Source organism: Lytechinus variegatus, chromosome 11 (assembly GCF_018143015.1).
Source record: "Lytechinus variegatus isolate NC3 chromosome 11, Lvar_3.0, whole genome shotgun sequence".
Lineage (NCBI taxonomy): Eukaryota > Metazoa > Echinodermata > Echinoidea > Temnopleuroida > Toxopneustidae > Lytechinus > Lytechinus variegatus.
The window spans coordinates 32,733,397-32,753,709 of record NC_054750.1 but is presented as its reverse complement, the minus strand read 5'-3'; positions in this window follow the sequence as shown (position 1 = coordinate 32,753,709).

Below are 20,313 nucleotides of genomic sequence, written 5' to 3'. Positions count from 1 at the left end.
CACAGCTTTTTTTTTTTTATTGAACAAATCAAAACAAATCACAAACAATCACAAGCCATTATTTGTTCTTTAGTAAAAAAAAGGGGGGATGTTAAGTTTTCAAGTAAAATTATCAAAAGTTTTCAGCTCGTGCTTATGGACCAACACTACATTCGCTTCCTAAATTTTTGTAATCTTTTTGTTGATTGAAGAATATTTTTAATTGATCAGCCAATTCATTAGCATGTAACACTCTGTTCACTATTTGGGAAAAAAAATTGCAATACGAGAAAGTGACAAACGATAGTGTGACCTTTCTGGGTCAACTTGTAATTACTTCCTGTGTCAATATACATGTTTTCTTCAAAGTAGCATTAAACAAAATCACATTCCAATAAATTTTTGTAGAAATGAAAAGCTACTAAATTCAATGTCATTATGTCACTATGTGGTAATCTTGCGCCGTCCTCCTCCTAGATATAATGGGCTGGTTCAATATTAGAAAAAGAAAACTGATGGAAATACTCAAGTGAAATAGATACTATTGCTGAAATGTCATTCATGTAATCACAGATTTGAAGTTTTTGGTCCCACACAAGGACTGTGCTGTTTGATGACAGATTTGTTAATCCAAATATGGTTCACAAAATTATTCTACCTGTATCTAGTAAGTGTAATAATCTTTTATGCAATAGGTGAATGACTGATTATGTCTAGAATAGTGTTTCTTTGAATGTAATTTGTGTATACATGCAAATTATTGTGTGCTGAATAAATAATCTGTAAATAATACATAAATGTAAATTGTTTCTACATGAATGGAAACTATGGTATCCATTAAATATCTGTGTCAAAAAAATGGAATTTTCTGACAAATGTGTGATCAAATTGGTTCTATTTGGAGATCATGAGGTAGATGAATTTACATGTATCAATAGTATAAGCAGGTGGTCTACTTCTCATATATTCTTACATCACATGGGCTGAACTCAATGGCCTGTATTCTGATAGCAGGTTTAACTTAAACTCGGGTTTAAAGTCGTGGTTTAAGTATGGATAGCCAATTGTTACATAAATCACTTACAGTAGAGATATACATGAGCTCATTTGGCTCTCAAATCATTATTGCATAAGAACTTTTTTAAGAAGTATAAATATATTATTGTCTTCATCATCAATGAATCAGGAAAGAGCACAGTAAACATAGGAAACATACAACTTGATAACAATTTTGATACTTTTGGCTTCCCATGCTTAAACCACAACTTTAAACCTGAGTTTAAGTTAAACCCGACTTCAGAATACAGGCCCTTGGCCTTTGGTCTACTTTCAGTTTGGTCTACACTAATACCCTCTCCATCTAATTCTGATTGACTAGTAACTCCTCGTCTAAAGCCCTGTACTGACCGCACAAAAACGTTGTTAGTGCGAACAATGGATCTAACAGAGACCCTGTTACAACCGGTAATGTGGTAGCGATGCCTGATGTTACAACAATGCACTATACACATTGAAATAAATGTTTTGACTTCACGATCCGAAAAGTGTGACTGGGCTTACTGTTAGCGCTCCAAAAGGACCATTAGGCTGACGTTTCCTTGTGGCTGGCACAGATTGTTGAATTTCCAGATTCTGCTGATGATATTGCACTTCGTCAAATAAAAATAACTAATTCATCTAATTACAGAGATAGACCAAGTGGGTAGTCGACAAACTGGTAAATGGGCTAAGTGGCAATTAGATCAATTGGATGGTAGATGAACAGGCAGTAAATGAGAAGACCTAAAAGTACAAAAAGAAGACACAGGTGTTGATCAAGTGGCAATTTACTGGTAGGATAGAAAGCCGTCTATACTTTTAGTGAAGGTAATGTCAGTTATACTCTAGTATTGTCCAATATTACAAATGTGTAGTGGCCATTGCCCCGGGGGGCCACTTCCATTCACGAGTGGATACCATGCGCGACCATGGGGTCTCGAAAAGCACCCTAAACACGTAATTTCCATATTCTGAAAATGCACCCCTTAACAAGTATTGGAAACAAAACGATACTCTTGGCAAATATTCCCTGAAATGAACCCCTAAACAAGTACAGGAATGTTTTCTTGTTATGGGTCCTTCGGTTGTCTGCTTCACCTTATTTGGTTTAGTACGACCCTACCTTCTACACCTCGCGCAAATCGGACACTAAACATGAAGTGTTGGGGCAAAAAGGACTTTATAAAACATTTTAATTTTGTTTTATTATCCCCACAAATTCGACCCTAAACACGTAATTTTCCTAGCGAAATAGATACCCTTTTTTCATTATTTTTGTGTTTTTGACACCCTTATCACGTTACGTACGTAATATGCCCTATCGTGAAAAAGACATCCTTTTTACGTGTTTTTTTGGTCGCGCATGGTATCCACTCGTCAATGTAAGTGGCCCCCCGGGGTCATTGAATGGTATTTCAGGCACTACAGAATGAAGGGCTGCAAAGGAAGTCCTTAATTTAATTCTTTCATACTTTGTATGTTGTATTTCAGGGGGCGTAGAACAGTTTTGAGAGAGTGGGGGCTTCCCATACACAAAAAATTGCAATAGGGGCCCACTTGCACAAAGGTTAGCAGAGATGCCAAGTTCAAAGACCAGCTATGCGTGAGATTTTCTGTGAATCTGAGTGAGATCACAGACATTGTGTACAATGTATATGGGGATAGGCTGTGATAGTTGCGTGAGACAGAGATTTGAGGGGATGAACAAGAGTCCAAAATGCTTGAGTCTCACGCATAATGCGTGAGACTTGGTAGCTCTGGGTTAGTGATTGATTGTTAAATGAAACAGCCTATCAAGATTCTTCTTCTTCCTGTTACTGCAGGCAAACTCCTCAATTGGGATATAATTGCTGCAGGCGTGTGTGGCTAGTGGTGAATTTGAATTAATGATGTGCCCCCCGGATGAAAGTAGACATTTGAATTTTGTTAAGCCTTGTCTTAAAACCATCGACCGATTTAGCTTCACGTATGTCTACTGGTAGCAGATTCCATTCTGCCATGGTCCTTGGAAGGAAAGAGTACTTAAAGCAATCTTTTTTTGTTGTTGGTCGGGAAAAAGAGATTGACGATGATTTCCGTGTCCTAACAGAATCTTGAGAGGGAGCTGTTAAGTATCGACCTACGTCGACCGAAGCACTATGATTTATAGATTTATATAAAAGTGTAAGTCTTGAGATAGCCCTTCTATCTTCGAGAGATTTCCATTCAAGTAACTTCAGCATCTGGGAAACACTACTGGTTCTCCTGTGATCTTTACAGACAAATCTAGCGGCTCTTCGTTGAACTGCTTCTAGTCTACTTATCTGGTCTTTCGTGTATGGGTCCCACACAGAAGCACAATACTCCAACTTTGGACGTACTAACACTTTATAGGCTGTTTCTTTTACATTTCGGGGGCAAGTATACAAGTTTCTTCGAAGGAGGCCTAAAACCCTATTCGCTTTAAATATGGTAGTATTAACATGGTCCGACCAGGTTAAGTTGCTATTTATCTCGACACCTAAGTAATTGTGACTTGTGACAACGTTTAGACGTTTCCCATTCATATCGTAGGTGATTAGAAGGGGTTTCCTTTTATGAGTGATGTGCATAACATGACACTTATCGGTGTTAAATCTCATTTGCCATGTAGCTTCCCAATTACACAGAGTATTTATGTCCTGTTGTAGAACTTTCCCATCATCCTGTGATTTTATCTCACGGTAAAGTATACAGTCATCTGCAAAGAGTCGAACGTGTGACTGTATATCTTTGGGAAGATCGTTGACGTACAGTAAGAATAGCAAAGGCCCTAAAACTGTACCCTGGGGGACGCCCGATCTTACTGGAACAGAGGCTGATGCTTCGCCTTCTAGTACTACCCTCTGAGACCGCTTAGTAAGGAAGTTTCTAATCCATATATGGAGGGGTCCTGTGATGCCTGATTGTCTCAGCTTTAGAAGAAGTCTCTGGTGAGGGACGGTGTCAAAGGCCTTGCTGAAGTCAGTTATGATAACATCTACTTGGCCCTGGTGATTCAAAGTCTCCGCCAGGTCGTTGACAGCTTCTGCAAGTTGAGTTTCACAGGAGTGACCTTTCCGGAAGCCATGTTGTTCTTTATTTAGTATTCCATGTTTCTCAAGGTGATTCATAATGTTTGAGTGGATGATATGTTCTAACACTTTACACGGAATAGACGTCAACGAGACAGGTCTATAATTGCTTGCTTCGGAGCGATCCCCCTTTTTGTATATAGGAGAGATATTTGCCCTTAACCAGTCCTCAGGAAGTTCTCCAGTATCTATTGACTTTTGGTAGATCTGTTTTAGAATTGGAGCAATGCTGTCTGCACATTCTTTTAGAACTGATGGTAGGATTCCATCTGGGCCTGGTGCCTTTTGTGGTTTGAGTTCTTTCAAGAGTTTTACAATTCCCTGGCTTGTTATCACAATTTTAGTTATACATGTAGATGGACAAGAAGAAGTTACATGTGTAGGTAGGCTGTGACAGTCCTCTTGAGTGAACACAGACTCGAACTGGCAGTTGAGGACATTTGCCCTCTCCTGCGGAGTTACGGCAATACTTCTTGAAGTGTTCAGAGAGGCTACTCCAGTAGAACACTGTCTTAAGCTCTTTATGAATTTCCAGAAGGACTTTTTGTTTTCTGTAGTTAGATTTTCCCCCATTTCGCGCAGATATACACTGCGTGCTTTCCTTAGACTTCTATCCAGGTTTCGGCGTAGGTGTCGGAAAATAGTCCAGTCGTCTGCAGATTTAGTGCATTTTGCTTTATCATATGCTTTCCTCTTTTGATTAATGAGTTTTTTGTGAGTATGTTTGAGCCAAGGCAAGTCGTTGTTTGACGAAATCAACTTTGTTGGTATGTGCTGTTTCATTGAAGAAGATAGGGAGTTCTTAAAACCTATCCACAGATCATTAACACTCGAACTTCTTATAACCTCGTCAGAAAGTGAATCTGCGTACTCATCCATATCATCACTTATTTTAGCAAAGTTTCCCCTTTTCAACAAATAAATTTCTCTACGCTTTACTTTGATCTTCTTGTGGGGCCATTCCACCAGAACAGAGACGACATCATGGTCTGAAATGCCTGGGAGTACCTCTATCTTTTGAAGTAAAGATGGAACATTTGTGAATACCAAGTCTAAAATGTTTTCGTTTCTTGTCGGTTTATCCACAATTTGATGTAAATTTTGTTCTTCGGCTATGCTTATCATCTGTTTACTAGTAGCAGGATATCTTCCTCCGCTTATAAAACAATTTTTTGACCAATCGACATCGGGAAGGTTAAAGTCTCCAGCTAGGAAAATTTGGAAGATTAATCATTGTTGCATGCGTATTTTGCTATATATAGACTGATGAGGAACCATGCAATCAGAATTGCTCTTTCAAATGAGTGATTAATTGCTCACCTTTGTGTTGCAGGGTGCAGATGCTATTTTTTTTTTTGGGGGGGGGGGGGTTATGTACAATGTTGCATGGGAGGAAAAATATTGGGGGCTGCAGAGATGCCAAGTTCAAAGACCAGCTATGCGTGAGATTTTCTGTGAATCTGAGTGAGATCACAGTCATTGTGTACAATGAATATGGGGATAGGCTGTGATAGTTGCGTGAGACAGAGATTTGAGGGGATGAACAAGAGTCCAAAATGCTTGAGTCTCACGCATAATGCGTGAGACTTGGTAGCTCTGGGGCTGAGCGGGGGCTGAGTGAAGCCCTCCCCCCCCCCCTGGTTCTGTGGCCCTTGATGTTACATCTAATACTTTTTGTGGCCCCTTTTTGTTCATGACAAATAAAAATAAGGTGGCAAATAATAAAAATAATGTCAAACCATGAAAATGAGTGGCCAAAGTCCCCCCCCCCCCCCATGCACACACATGCCCGACCGGCCGCGGTCAGCGACGCTGACTGCCGAAGAAACCGGGTACCGGCTGGCGCCCCGACGCGGCGGCCAGCGCCAGTGCAGGTCGCTGATATGTTTGGAGCTGACTCGACTGGCAGCGCTGTGACGGCTTGCCTATGTCTGTAAGTTGGTAAGTAACTCTGTGCATTATTTTTAGGGGTTTTTAATTCGATTATTGATCGGGGTTCTTCATTCATTTCCTGCGCATTTGTGAGACGACTTGTTTGAGTTGTTTGTTTGCCAGTGGTTGTTTTATTTGTTGTAAAATTTTCGTTTAAAAAATTGTTATAAAAAAAAGACAATTGTTTTCAAATGTCCCACTCATACAATTTCATGTCAGTTTCATGTAAACTCCAATTTTCCAGTGAGGTGTGTAAGTTGTAACGTGTGCATGGTCTACTTGTCAAGTTGTCAAGGTCAAATCTAGACTCATACATCCGCTGTTTTGTAGGAGTTTTTTAAATAGATTTTCTTATTTGTCCTACTTACTACAAATCTGCCATTGTGCTCGTAATAAGTCGTACCGTAACTCGTATGGTCCTAAAAATAATTAATGGATGGACACGGTCGAGTGGTCTTTGACTTTTTGGAGAAAAGGGTGCGCGCCGCACTCTCCTGGGTTGCTGTTTAATTCCTCCTTTTGACATATTGGGCAAAAAAAAGGGGGGCGCAATAATTAAACAATTATATTGAATTGAATCGGCTTGCCACCTTTCCAAAATATATAATGCTGGAAATGTCCAAATTTTTATGACAAACACTGACTGAGTCAGGATCAGTCAGGTTTCTTTGATCCTTTGCCGTCATGTTTGTAAATATAGTAGAGTAGAGCATATGAACGTGCCAGGCAATCATGTTCATGTTACAATACCATTGTAAGTTCATGAACGGAATAATGGTAACACGAACGTGATTGGCTGGTGCGTCGATCTGTACGCTCAGCTGTATTGACGACGAACGATCAAAGAAAGAACCTGATCCTGAATGCTTGCTATAAAAATTCAGTATAAATTTTGGAGCATATTTTTCAGAAAGGTGGTATGCTAATACTAATCGCTATTATTTTTCTTTATTATTGCACCAATTTCGCCCATCAATAGGAGGGGTTATGCAGTAATCAAGGAGAGTGCGCTAGCGCACCCTTTTCGCCAAAGGCGGAGACCCTGTAGTTAAGCGTCAGTCGAACCTCCACCATTACGAGCCCAATGGCCGCCATCGATCTATTGATGGAGAGGATACCGTTGAGCCAGACAAAGTCTCAGCAGAGAATATCCCTGACAGAAATGGGTCAAATCGAACTTTAAGGGAAGATAATATAAACAAAGTGTATACCTGGTTGCCATGGTGTTGTATGTTCTGCCAAATCGTTGTTAAGGGAATCAACCACTCATTGATCGCGATTTCTACCCGCGCACTTGTGTACTTGATGGATAATTCAGGGAACCAATGCGTGTGACGGAATAAAGCACTGCATGGTGTATGGTAGCTGTACGAAATAAACGACGGTTCCCTATTTCTCGATAATGTAAATTGTAATGTATGCCCTGACAAGTTCTTTATCGGGACAAGACTGTAATTTTTGGAACACTTACTATCAATAATTCATTAATCAATGGAAAAAATAAGGGTCAAAGTCTAACTACATTCTCCCCTTTTTAGACAGGCTAAAATTTCCTTAACCCCGTACTATTGGTGGGGCTAAATGGCAATTTAGCCCCACCTATAGTACGGGGTTAAGCTTAGCCCACTTTCGTTTTACACAGCGTTTTTGCAAAGTGGGCTAACCCCACCTATAGTACGGGATTATTTGGCCCTGCAAAAACGCAGGGTTATCCCACCAATTGCGGTGCTAAGAGCAATTGTACGGGGTTAAGATCGCATGTGTAAAATGAAAGTGGGCTAAGCTTAACCCCGTACTATAGGTGGGGCTAAATGGCAATTTGGCCCCACCTATAGTACGGGGTTAAGGAAATTGTAGCGTGTGTAAAAAGTGTACGAGTGAAGCACTTGTACTACGAATGATCGACAAAAACCACTAGTCCGGGGTTAGCGAGTTTTGTGTGTAAAAAGCAAGCATTCCTTATCCGGGGTTAGCAATAACAATTTGGCATGTGTGAAAAGGAAAAAAAATAGTACGGGGTTAAGGATAGTACGGGGTTAGCGATAGTCCGGGGTTAAGAAAATCCTGTGTAAAAAGGGCATAACGTCATTCTCCATTATTTTCACAAGGTCCACTTAAAATTAAAGCATGATTTGAGAAAATTCTGAAGCAGAGATGATTTTTTTGTTCTGCTTAAAGTGTCCCAACAGTGGATCCCCCATCCTACTTGTATCTCCTGTCCAAGTTCATTGAGTGAACACCACCCTCTTTTGTAAAGCTTGCAGAAATTGATTTGCATGAAATTGTTGATTTTCATGCTGTATTAAAGGGGAAGTTCACCCTGAAGAAAACTTTGTTGCAAAAATAGCAGAAAAAATAGTAAAAAATATTGGTGAAGGTTTGAGGAAAATCTGTTAAAGAGTAAGAAAGTTATTAGAGTTCAAAGTTTTGGATTTGTGACGTCATAAACGAGCAGTTGCCCCATGTGTTATGTAATATAAAATGCATGAATTTCAAATTTTGCATGGTTCCTGATGACTTAATTTTGTTTTCTATTCATGATCGGGTGTGAAATGATTTGTCTATTGATATACAAAAGGTACAGTGAAAACCATTTTCAATTTTCTGAGAAAATTATATTTCATTGATTTTTTACCATTCGCTATGTAGGAATGCTGCTCGCATATGACGTCACAAATCAAATAATTGAAATTCTAATAACTTTTTAATTATTTGATGAATTTTGCTCAAACCTTCGGCAATATTTTTTATTATTTTTTCTGCTATTTTTACAATAAACTTTTTGTCAGGGTGAACTTCCCCTTTAAGGAAGAAGATGATTATACATACGTGTGTACAACTTAGTCACTCTGCTCTACATTTCTTATAATTTATTTGCATTTTTTAATCCTTAAAAAAATCATAAAACAAACATTGCTATAAAATACCAACATTTTAATGCTAGTATGTAAACATTGTAAATTTTTTCGTGTGCACTGTAGAATAAACTGTTGCATTCATGCCCAGGGGTGGGGGGGCAGTCAAATGTATTGCTTTACACATGCGTGGCCAAATTATTTCCAAACACCCCCTAAACAAATTTTTCTCTGTGTGCAAAATAAGCCCCTAAGCAAGTTTTTCGCAGGCTTTTTTTACACGTTTTGGCCCCTAAACAAGTTGTCGCCAGAATATGACCCCGGAGAAAAAGCTTGGGACAAAAAAAAACCTTAACACGTTTGGCTAGTCTTAAAAAAACCCCTAAATACGTTTGACCCTGCGACTGACCATTGACCAGTCTTTCAAAACTTCCCTTTTAGAAAAAAAATGGGTGTTTTTGATACCCTTAAGAGTGCATGCGCACCCTTTTAAACATGGTTTTTTTTGGGTCATGAATGTATACAACAATATATTTGATTTCAAATTGGCCATGTATGTGATGTCGTAGTAAGGTAAGGCAAGGACTAATCTTTCATGTACTTAAATACATGAAATGGCTAATGTAATTTTTCCTAAAATTTGTACTTCAAATTATATTTTCCCTTCATGAGGACATCAAACAATATACTACCCTGGTTATATTAAGATTACTGCCCCAGGGGAATGGGTTATGGGAGGAAACCACAAATCCTTGAAAGACATTGCCTGTGGGGATGTAGTCCAGTTTGGACCTTGTTGTTTGGAAGTGCCCTTTCCCCAAAGCTAACATAGAGGGCACATGTCTCCCAATCTCTAATCAGCGCCAAACCACTCATCTTCCCTCCCCACTGCAATGATTCACTTCCAAACAACAAGGTCCAAACTGGACTAGTGGGGATGGCGTCCTTGCCCCTTGTACCAAGTTGCCAATTTGAAATCTACATGTACATAGCATCTTAGCGATCTCAATTTTAAAGCAGCTATAACTTTCTTATTGCTTTCTGATTTCTTTCAAACTTTCACCATGCAGTTTTATTTATTTATCTCCTTTCCAACACCATGCACATTTTATGACCAAGTCTAGATTCCCCTTTTTTAATACGGGTATTATTTCACGACCAAGACGTGTTCTCATGTGTTCCAGTCATAGTATATAAATATTTTTAGTCTATATCAGTCTGCAATCACAAGCTCACTCAACCTTCATGTGTGCTTCAGTATTTCCCTGCAATGATTCACTGCAAATCTGCAGAAATGTATTCATAGAGGTATTAACGGGTAGGTGGAAGGGGGGGGGGGGGCTATGACTGTGCAATTAAAGTTTAACTTAACCTATCATCTCTAAGCTTTTTGAAAGAGTTAAATGCAAAAAAGAAAAAAAAAATTATCAAAATCTAAGAAAAGTAATGTACAGTGTCATTTTAGCCCATCTGCATTGTAATTATTTGATATTATACCCAATTCAGGATGGTTCCCCACCCCACCCTCCCTCAAATTATATTTTGATGGGGGTGTGCCTCATAAAACCATGAAATGGAGGTCTAAGGAACTAACTACAAGGGTAAAATACGGGGTCTTCGAAACTTAATATATACCGGGCAGTGTGAAAAACGGTCTATGGTATGGTATCGTGGTACAGTAGGTACGGTGCACGCTAGCGGCGTGCATGGGCGCTAGAGGTGCATGGAGCTGCTTGCAGAGGGAGTTGTGAAGCCATGCATGCAGCTCTTGCATGAGGTGCTTGCGCTGGACAATTTTGGCCATGGCTAGGTAACTGAGATGCATGTAATGTGGGTCTTGCGAGCAGGGCGTGGCGGATTCTGAACAAAAATTTTGTCATTCAGGGTATAGAGAACTGAAAATTAGGTCTGAAAAAGGGGGTCATCAAAGCGGCACATCCCCGGGGGGTATCAGGGTTATCCATTGCTAAAGAATGGATAATGAAGGCTTTACGTAAATGTCTTTAATTGATCTGTTTACGTAATCATCGAAGATGGATGTAAAGCTTGAATGGCATAACTTATATTAAAATTGAGCACATATGTGTAAGGGTAAAGAAGGCATAATTTGCATAATTTTGGCACCATACATGTATAGGCTCCACATGGTTCTTTACGTTTGTTCTTATGAGTGATCTTGTGTACAGTTTATTTGTTGTTGGTGGAAAGTAGTAGTCACAGTTTCTTGTCAAGCAAAGCACGGGGAAAAGAACTTGGGAAAACAAAGTTTGGTAGCTCTTACCAGAAGAATATAATTTCATGTGAAAACCATCTCCTTTATTAAGACAGAGAAAAAAATATGAAGTCAGGAAGAAATCCAAAGTGGAATCGAGGGGACATGGACCAGTAGAGCAGTGTTGTTCGACCTAATCAACTCATTAAGGTGTGTCCTTGGTCAGGCGTTTGGGCTGGCTGATATTGCAGTACCTTGAGCCCGCGTTGCTGGCGGTGAAATCAGTTAGTCATGGCAGTGTATGACTTTGCACTGGCACACATCACAAAATGTGTCGCGGGTGTCAAATTAATGACCAGGTCTCGCTTGATCGGTGAATGACCCAAGAAAAAATGAACAGCTTGTGAGAGGTTTCACCGATGAGCATTGACAGGTTTCTAGGGCACCTATGTCTTGGCTTATTGAAAGCAAAGAGGGCGTTGCTTCTCCTTGTACCTGTGTCACACCTGCCTATAATGGTCACTTGGTTTAATTTGCATAGGAGATGACCACTATAGCCAGGTGTTCTTTGCAGCTGTGTGTGATGGTCATCCAGGTATTCCTTCTTGTAATGACCATTGTAGACAGGTGGTCAGAGCCGATGACTAGAGATAATCGTGATGAAGGTTTTTTTTTCATAAAAGATGGGAGATGGAGATAATCGGGAGGGGGGGCAGGGAAAAATTCATAGGGCCTTGGGGTTGGTTCACTATAGAAATGCTTAAGAGCCCTGGAATATCAAAAAAGAGCCCAAAATCCCATTTTCCTATAAGCTTAAAGCTTACCTAATGTATAGAGGCAGTAGACTGTGAAGAGTGGCCCCATAAAATAAAACAATTTTTTTTGGGGGGGGGACTTAAAGAGAATGAAAGAGAGAAGGGGAAAAAGAGAGCAGAAGAGAGAGAGTGTGTGTAATTTGTTTGGGGTGGAGAGAGATGAAGAAAGAGATTGAACGATAGAGGGAAATAGAAGGGTGGAAGTTTTAGAAAAGATAATAGCCATGTACATCAACTTTATGCATGTACATGATTACTTGTAAAGTTATGGTAAATTTACATTACTTAAAGTGTAGTATGCAGAGGTGTTTAATTGGGGTTTTAGTGGCGCATTTAGTTGAGGTGCCTGTGAATAACTTTCATAATGACTCTCATTTACCCAGTTTTAGCCACTTCACAAAATATATTTTACTATTTCATCACATTTATTTACCCCTTGTAACTTCCCTGGCAGAAGGTGCAAAGGAGATCCTCACGGGCACAATTGCAAAAAGATATGATTATCTTATATTTTGTAGTTTCCACAGCCACAGACTTTTCATTTAATAACTTCACTCGAGACATACAGACTACACAATACTATTTGATACATTTTCATACATGGAAAAAAAATTACAAGTAGGGGCCTGGGCTTGGGGCGAGTTTGCCCCCGAAATGCTTGAAGAGGACTGGAAAATAAAAAAGGAGCCCTAGAAATCCCCATTCAGTGCAGTGTCAAAGCTTATAGATTTAGTAGCCCCCTAATATATGAAATTTTTTTTTTTGCCTGTTTTCATATCAATTTTCTGATTTCGTTGAGCTTTTCTTATTTTACCATGTATTCAGTGATGCCAAAAGAGAAATTACATTTAACCATTCAAACAATTTATATTGACCTGGCCCCCGTTGCATTAAAGTTACGATTATTGTGACTTTGCCATCCAATTTTAAGTACCATAGTAACGCTGATCAACAGCCAATCAAAATCAAGGATTCCATTCAAGTTACCATTTGATGGCAAAGTTACCATAATGGTAAGATTCGTGACACGGGACTCTGGTTTTTTTCTTAATTCTTTTATTTATTATTGAAGAAAAGATTAAAAATAAAACTTTAAAAATGTCTACAATTCTGCATATCAGAATTTTTCCTGAACAACTCTTCTGTTTCTGCATGGTCACAACAAAATCTAATGGCGTAGTCTTGCTTATTGTTTTGGGGTGGTTGGCATTTCTGGACCCCGTCTTACAAAGAGTTGCGATTGATCCGATCAATTGCATCTATGGAAAGCCAGCAAAGTCAACATATAAAAATGCATGTTTGCTCAAGATTACATGTATCTCTACATATGAATGTACATGTATATCCATACATTTCTTGACAGATCAGTGTGTTCTCCTTTTTTATTGGTTTACAAAGGACATTTTGCACATTTCCTGTAGAAAAAATTATGACACTGTTGGATTTCCATAGAGTTACGATTGATTGGATCAATCATAGTTCTTTGTGAGATGGGGCCCTGGGGAGCGTTTCATCAATATTTTCATCCGACAAGTTGTCAGATCTGACATCTTTCCATGATTTTGATTGGCTGAGAGGCACTGTTCCTATGGTAACTTTTGGATAAAATGGGACTTGTCGGATAAAACGTCCGACAAGTCCTTTCATGAAACACTCCCCTGGTCTGAGGTAATATCTCTGAATCCCCCTCCCCAGTGCTTGAATGAGCATTCTCACTGAGACTTATCGAACCGACCGCAAGGAAACATAGTGCATTAAAAGTCAGTCGAAGAAAGCCAGGAAGTTCTCCTCTACTCGGTCTCATGCTAGACATGAATTTGCACTTATGATGTTTCCTTTCAGAACTTGCAATAATGCTGCAGAATATTCACCTGGAATCAAAAGATTTGGTTGCTTAGTCCTTGGTTATCCTCTCATTCTGTTCTGTCTGGATGATGCCGTAGTGAGTTGGCAGATATTTTTTGCTTACATCGATGGAAGTTTGGGTTATTTATGGAGCTGCTCATCTTTTCTTAGCTCGGGTTTCTTGACCACTGTCACGGCCGTATCAAAATTCGGGCAATCAAGAACAGATGAGAAGTGAGAAAAAATATGGTATGGTCATGATCCCTTAGCACCATGTTATACTCACTGCTGTAAGGGTACTTTATCCGGACTAAGTCTGGATTAGAACCTAATCCAAAACAATTGATAGCAACTTATATACTCGGATGGGGGAGCCAGGAGGGAGGTTATATCCATAGAAGAAAAGACAGCCTCCATGAGAAAAAAAAATGGAAAGGGGTGTTTTTTCGGGGTTTAGGCGTGGAACGAAAATAGAGTGTAGAGTGGTTTGTAGGAAGGAGGGAATAATCAGCTAATAAACTTGCAGATTTTAGTAGCTTATAACAGTAGCTTGTTTTCTGCTGCTGTTGTCTCTTTAAACGGTAGTGGTACACATACAGATTTTAAGGTATGACTGGTTGTATGATCGATCGAACGTGAGAATTGTGTATCCCTCAAAAGGAAGGCGCTTGATTGGTAGGAAGAAGAAGAGCATCAAGGTCGTTGATCCTATTATTCAGCAGATTTTTTGTTTTGTTTCAAAGTTTCCTCCCTTTGTATTGTGATATTTAAACTACAATAGAGAGAATTTAATACAAGGCTTATACCCCTTTCATAAACTTAATTATGTGGCTAATAGCAGCATAATTTGGTCGTAAAATCAAAGGAGGACCAGAGTTATCCGCATTATTTTGATTCTGCAATTATCCGCATAATAGCAGCATCGGGACCAGATTTTAACTTAATGAATGCATTTCGAAAGTAATGTGGATAATTGCCATGGAGCGGTCAAAAGGTCACCCTTTCCCAACGCAACCGCATCAGAGGGGGTGTGTGCGGTTGCCGTGACGATTATCCTCCTTTTTCAGGACGGGCACTCGTAAAAATAGTGAGGATTTAGAACGCAATGTTTATTGTATTATCCGCATTACTCTGAGGCGGCTAATTGGAGGATAGGTTTATGAAAGGGGTATAAGGTCTGCTCCTGAGATTAACTTCTAGAAAAAACTTTGAGAGTGATCAGAAAAAAATGATCGTACAATGCATCAGGCTGCCATCCGAGAAACGTTTTGCCATGCTGTGAGGCAATTGAATGACCACTGACTTGTATGAAATTGACTATCCGAGTTCTGGTGGTCAATGATGGTCACTTGCACTGCACAAAAAATGTATGTGTGGGACTGTACACAATTATAGCCCAAAAGCAGAGCTGCCAAGTAGTACGATTTTCCCGTATTTCATACGGGAAATCCATTTAAAATACGGCAGTACGCTTTTTCATGATAAAATACCGGAAAAAACAAATTAGAGAAGAAAAGGTATTGTTCGCCCCACTAAGCATCCGGAAGCTTTCGGGCGGAGCTGAGATGAAAAAATGGCAGCTGTGTGTTGCTGCCCTCTACGTTCAATGAGTTGTGCTTTCATCAAGGCTTTCCAATTAGAATTTTCGATATCCTGGCGAATCAATGCGGGTGACAAGTTCCGAGCGCACGCACGTAGATTACAAGCGCAAAGCAGCAGCTCAAATCGCGATATATAGCGACTGGTAAATACGTCTGTAAGGATGATGACGTCATCCAAGATGACAACTTACGTTGACCAACGAAAGGATCGAAGATGACAATGTTTCGATCATCATTTGAAAGGAATAAGCGGTAACCGCGGTCTAAGTTACAATATTTCTGAATTTAATACATTTTTCCGTAAATATGGACAATTTCTTTTTCATAATGTGACATTTTACATGTATGTACAAAAAATGATGAAAAAAACAGGTTTACTAATTTAGTACGTTGTCCGTAAGTACGGGCCTCCAAGCTCTTCAGTCTACGTATTGGTGAGTGAGCCAACGCAGTTCAGCGGAACAACCAAAATAAAGAGACTGAAGCTTTTGGTCTCATGTGGAGTGCAAATGTAAGAAGTGATCGAACTTTGCCATTATGCATGCATATTTATCTCATACAGTAAAAATACAGATTTTTTTGGTCAAAATACTGATTTGGGGGGATAAGAAAACTGAAAATGTAAAATACAACGTGGCAGCTCTGCAAAAGAGCAGTCATTGGTGTATCTTTCTCACAAATTGACAATTCTAAAACAGAGAATGTACAGAAGTGTAAAGACAATCATGTCTATACTATATTACATGTACCTCAGAATGCAAACTTTAGAAAGGTTCTAGCAATTGAAAGTTTGAATGACTTTTGAATTCAATTAAAAAAAATTGATTTGAAGTAGCACACAATTAACAAATACATTTTATCTCTCTTCTATTGAAAGAATGATGGACTTTTTTCTTTTCTGGCTTTTTTTAAAGGATTAACAAATGATACTCTCTTTTCCTTATTAAGAAAATATTGACTCACTATTAATGTACTGATATTTACGATTTATTTTCCCCAATACACATTCACATTCAGCACTTGATATTGTAGTTCGGGAATTCTTGCACTTTTTATCAAGAACGCTGAATTCCTTTGCTAATGAAATGACACATCACATTTGCATTGGTGAATTGATTAAAAGTTGCATTTTACTCATACTCACACTCAATCTGCATATAGTATGGCTGCTATTTATGACTTACACCGAGCTGATTGCTTGAAGGTCGGTTACGATGTTATCCTGCCAAGTAAAATGCATACAGCCTCTTTGGCAACCGACTAGAATGGGCACACTGGACATAGCAACCTTCCAAATTGATAGTTAGGAAACATTCCTGTGATTGTCACATTCGCAACCTCATGATCACACCTCGATTGTAACGAAGATGGCATAATGTTTTTGTTAAGTCATCTTTTGAAGATTGATGAAGATTTGAAGAAGGGGATGAATTTTGCCAACTCTTCTTGGCTCGATCCAAGAAACCGTTCCACTTTGCTGCTTTTGCCACGCTTCCTCAGGTCAGGCAGAATTGAACCTTTATTCCAGGCAAGAGTGACAAAAGCTTTGTAGGCTCTAAAACTTCACCAGCGAAACCTTGTCAGCATCTAGTTCATGAACTCGTTCTATTGCTGCTGTTCATGATATGTTTAGAAAGATCATACTTGGGTCATCTTGCAAAAAGCATATTTTTGTTCTTATTGTTAGTGCCGTATTATTTGAAATTGACCGTGCTTTGATCAGAAAGGGCGGCAGTTAAGATATCAAATTTCTTGCCAGTCTACAAAATAAAAATCATTACAATTTAAATCAAGAACTCATGTTCCTATTAATAGTAATAATAATGATATGCAAATTTTATAAAGCGCTTTAAATGTTTCTAAGCGCTGCATACTATTACCTTGATCAGGGGCTCGAGCATTCAAGGAATTCTTTCCTACTGGGTACCTATTTACTACACCTGGGTGGAGTGTGGCAAATGTAGATAAATGCCTTGCCAAAGGATGCAAATGCTGCGGTGGGATTTGAACCCCGGACCTTGTGGTTCAAAGTTTGGAGACTTACATGTATCCACTGAGCCACAACATCACCTGTATTATAAAACCTTAAGCCTGCTGATGTTTTCATTTTGTTTCAAAATTCATTACACGGCATCTTTGTTTTACTCTATCGGCCTATCGATACAATTTTGAAACATGTTAAAAATGGACATGTATGGCATTCAGAGTTTTCTTGGACTTTGACTTGGTAAGAGTGAGGAAAAACTCATTTCCTCCTCGATGGATGCATTTTCTGTTCTGAATTTCTCTCTGGATCTCTGAGGATACCATGGCATGGCTTTGGTTGCTTGGGGTGAGATGTGAACGACCTGAGTATGGAAAGCCACTCGGGGATAGGGAGGAATCGCAGGAACGGGAAGGGGTCGTGGGTTGTGACTCCCACTAATTGTTTCTGAGGGTGTCGAAAATTAATCCATCATGAACTTTTTTTCGTTCTCGCTTCTGAGGTGACGATCTCTCCGAGGTAGCAAGCGGGGATTATCGGTGACGAAGAAAATGAATGTGCGAATCGAGGGTTTACGTGTGAGCAACGAGAACGATGAGTGATTGCATGACAGTTGTAATCTGGAAACCTGGGTTTGAGAACAAAGGTCTTGCTCAATCATTGTTTATTTGTACATTTGTATTTGCGAACACTCACTCATCACCACAATCGTCAGTTGTCATCTTCAATTGTTCAGGACAATAGCACTTTTAGTATTTTTTGAAGGCACAACTTTTTGAGGGAAACCCCCCATTTAGTCATTTTGCCACATGTATTTTTTAAGATAATGTACGGGGGTAGTTTCAAAGAAAGTTTTATTGTCTTGGTAATTGCATTTGAATTCCCAGTTGTGTGTTTTATGTAACACAGAATGCAGAAAAAAAAATTCCTGGGGGGGGGCAAACTATATAATTTTTTTTACCAAACTTGAGAGCAAGGGAGTGAAGCAACTGAGTTCGTCATTGGCACATTCTTGGATTCTCTAAAGTGAAATTTAAGGATTTTGCGCACACTTTTTGTAAAATTTAGCGATGTAGTCTATCCGTCTTTGTTCTTGTTTATTTTCTGAAGAATCTGCCTTAATTTAGGGTATATTCAATCAATTTACGTATATGTAAGCTAGAGTCACAATATATAAATCACATTGCAAACACAAAATAAATTTATACATCCAAAAATTGGATTTGGTCGCCATATTTCCTCCTTTTTTCAAGCCTACACACACTGCGCATCACAGATCAGTGAGTTTGACCTATAAAGTAAAGGTCAGCTTGGGAGTTTGTGTCTGAATGGGAGGATGGCCCGTAGTTTCAATTTCAATCAATATCTTTGTTGTATTTAATTGATTCTAAGTGGGGTTTTTTGTTGCTATAATGCCACAGAATCACCTTCTGAAATGCACCCTTTTCAGCATCTTATGTTTGCATTGAAAATTTGCTTGAAAATGCTGTGGATTGAACTAGAAAAACCTCAGAAATTTGTTTTATTGGGGGAAAAAGTGATGAATGAATGCAGCGCAAAATATGAAGAGTATTGTATGTTTGTGCAATGTCACTGTCTCCTTTATGGGCTATCTTCAATAGTCTTTATGCTCTCTAAATTGGCAATGCGATGGAAACAATAAAATCACTGTTTAAAAAATGCAAATTGACAACTTCACAGTTGAGTTTTATCGACCATAATTTTTACCTATAATGAGAACTGTATATCTATATGTGTTAACTTGATAGTGAGGTGTACAGACTTTAGAAATGAAAGGTCTTTGAACTCAAGCCCTTTGGAAAATAACTGTGTAATTGTAAAATTAACTTGATATTGATTATCGATGATTGGGTTGGACTTGATTATGGCTGTTCAGTTTTTAATTGAGCACCAACGTCCTTCACACAGTGTTTCTCTCAAAAGAATTACAGAACTACGAATCTAATATTAGCAAGCCATTGGTCATGAGGCGTGGGTGCAAGATTATTTGAATATGAATTTTTGTTGCTTGTTCATTCTCCTAATTTGAACAGCGTGCGGTTGCGGATGATGGAACGAAACGTGCATTTCATTTTCACCTGCACATTGAAATCAAGTTCAACAAGCTTTGATTATAAATGGGTTGTACAATGAGGGGCGTGTGGTGGCTGTCAAATTAGATTACTGCTACCGAGGCGTAATACAAAACTTGTGGAATATGGAGAGCCCAAGATTGCAGGTATATATACCTGGTCAGCTATAAAAGTGCCCCTTATCAGCTCACGTCAGCTTGTCATGTCCAGTGCAGCCGCATTACAGGTCTGGCATGAACGCCGGCGCTATAGCCAGCCCCGAAGCACACCTGGGAATGCCTGTCAATTAAACCTGCCTCATTAAAAGCAATCCCAAGGCCCTGCTACAGAAGTTCAGAACCGCACGCTTGATTGAGTCTTCAATCCAGGCTAGCAATAATTAAAAGAAAAATACATATCATGTAATAACCCTAAAACAAAAGACACCTGATCCTTCATGTTTGAACAAAGCCGCTACAGGCTTTCTTGATGTGGCTTTCTTTAGTCGTTCCCCCAAGTGCATGTTTATGATGCCGCACTTTGATAGGGATCTCTTTGGCAGAGTCAGCAGAATTTGTTCACTTTGCAAAGTCATTGTTATTTTGCTAGGGTGAGGGAAAATATTGTTTTGTGTTTACTGGATCTCATGCATGTTCTTTTATTGTTTAATCAACACTTCGGCGGTGCGATGTGGGTTGCAATCGAATTATCAAAGACGTCATCGGGAGATTGCGTCTCCCTCTTTGATACGCAAAAGAAAAATTAGAAATGCAAATCAGAGCCACGTAGGCCTACTCTCTCCAGACATCAATTCAGTTTCAGGTTTATTTTCTTTTTCTTCACATTGTCTGCATGCCAATAAAATGAAGTAAAGCTATCTTACATGTA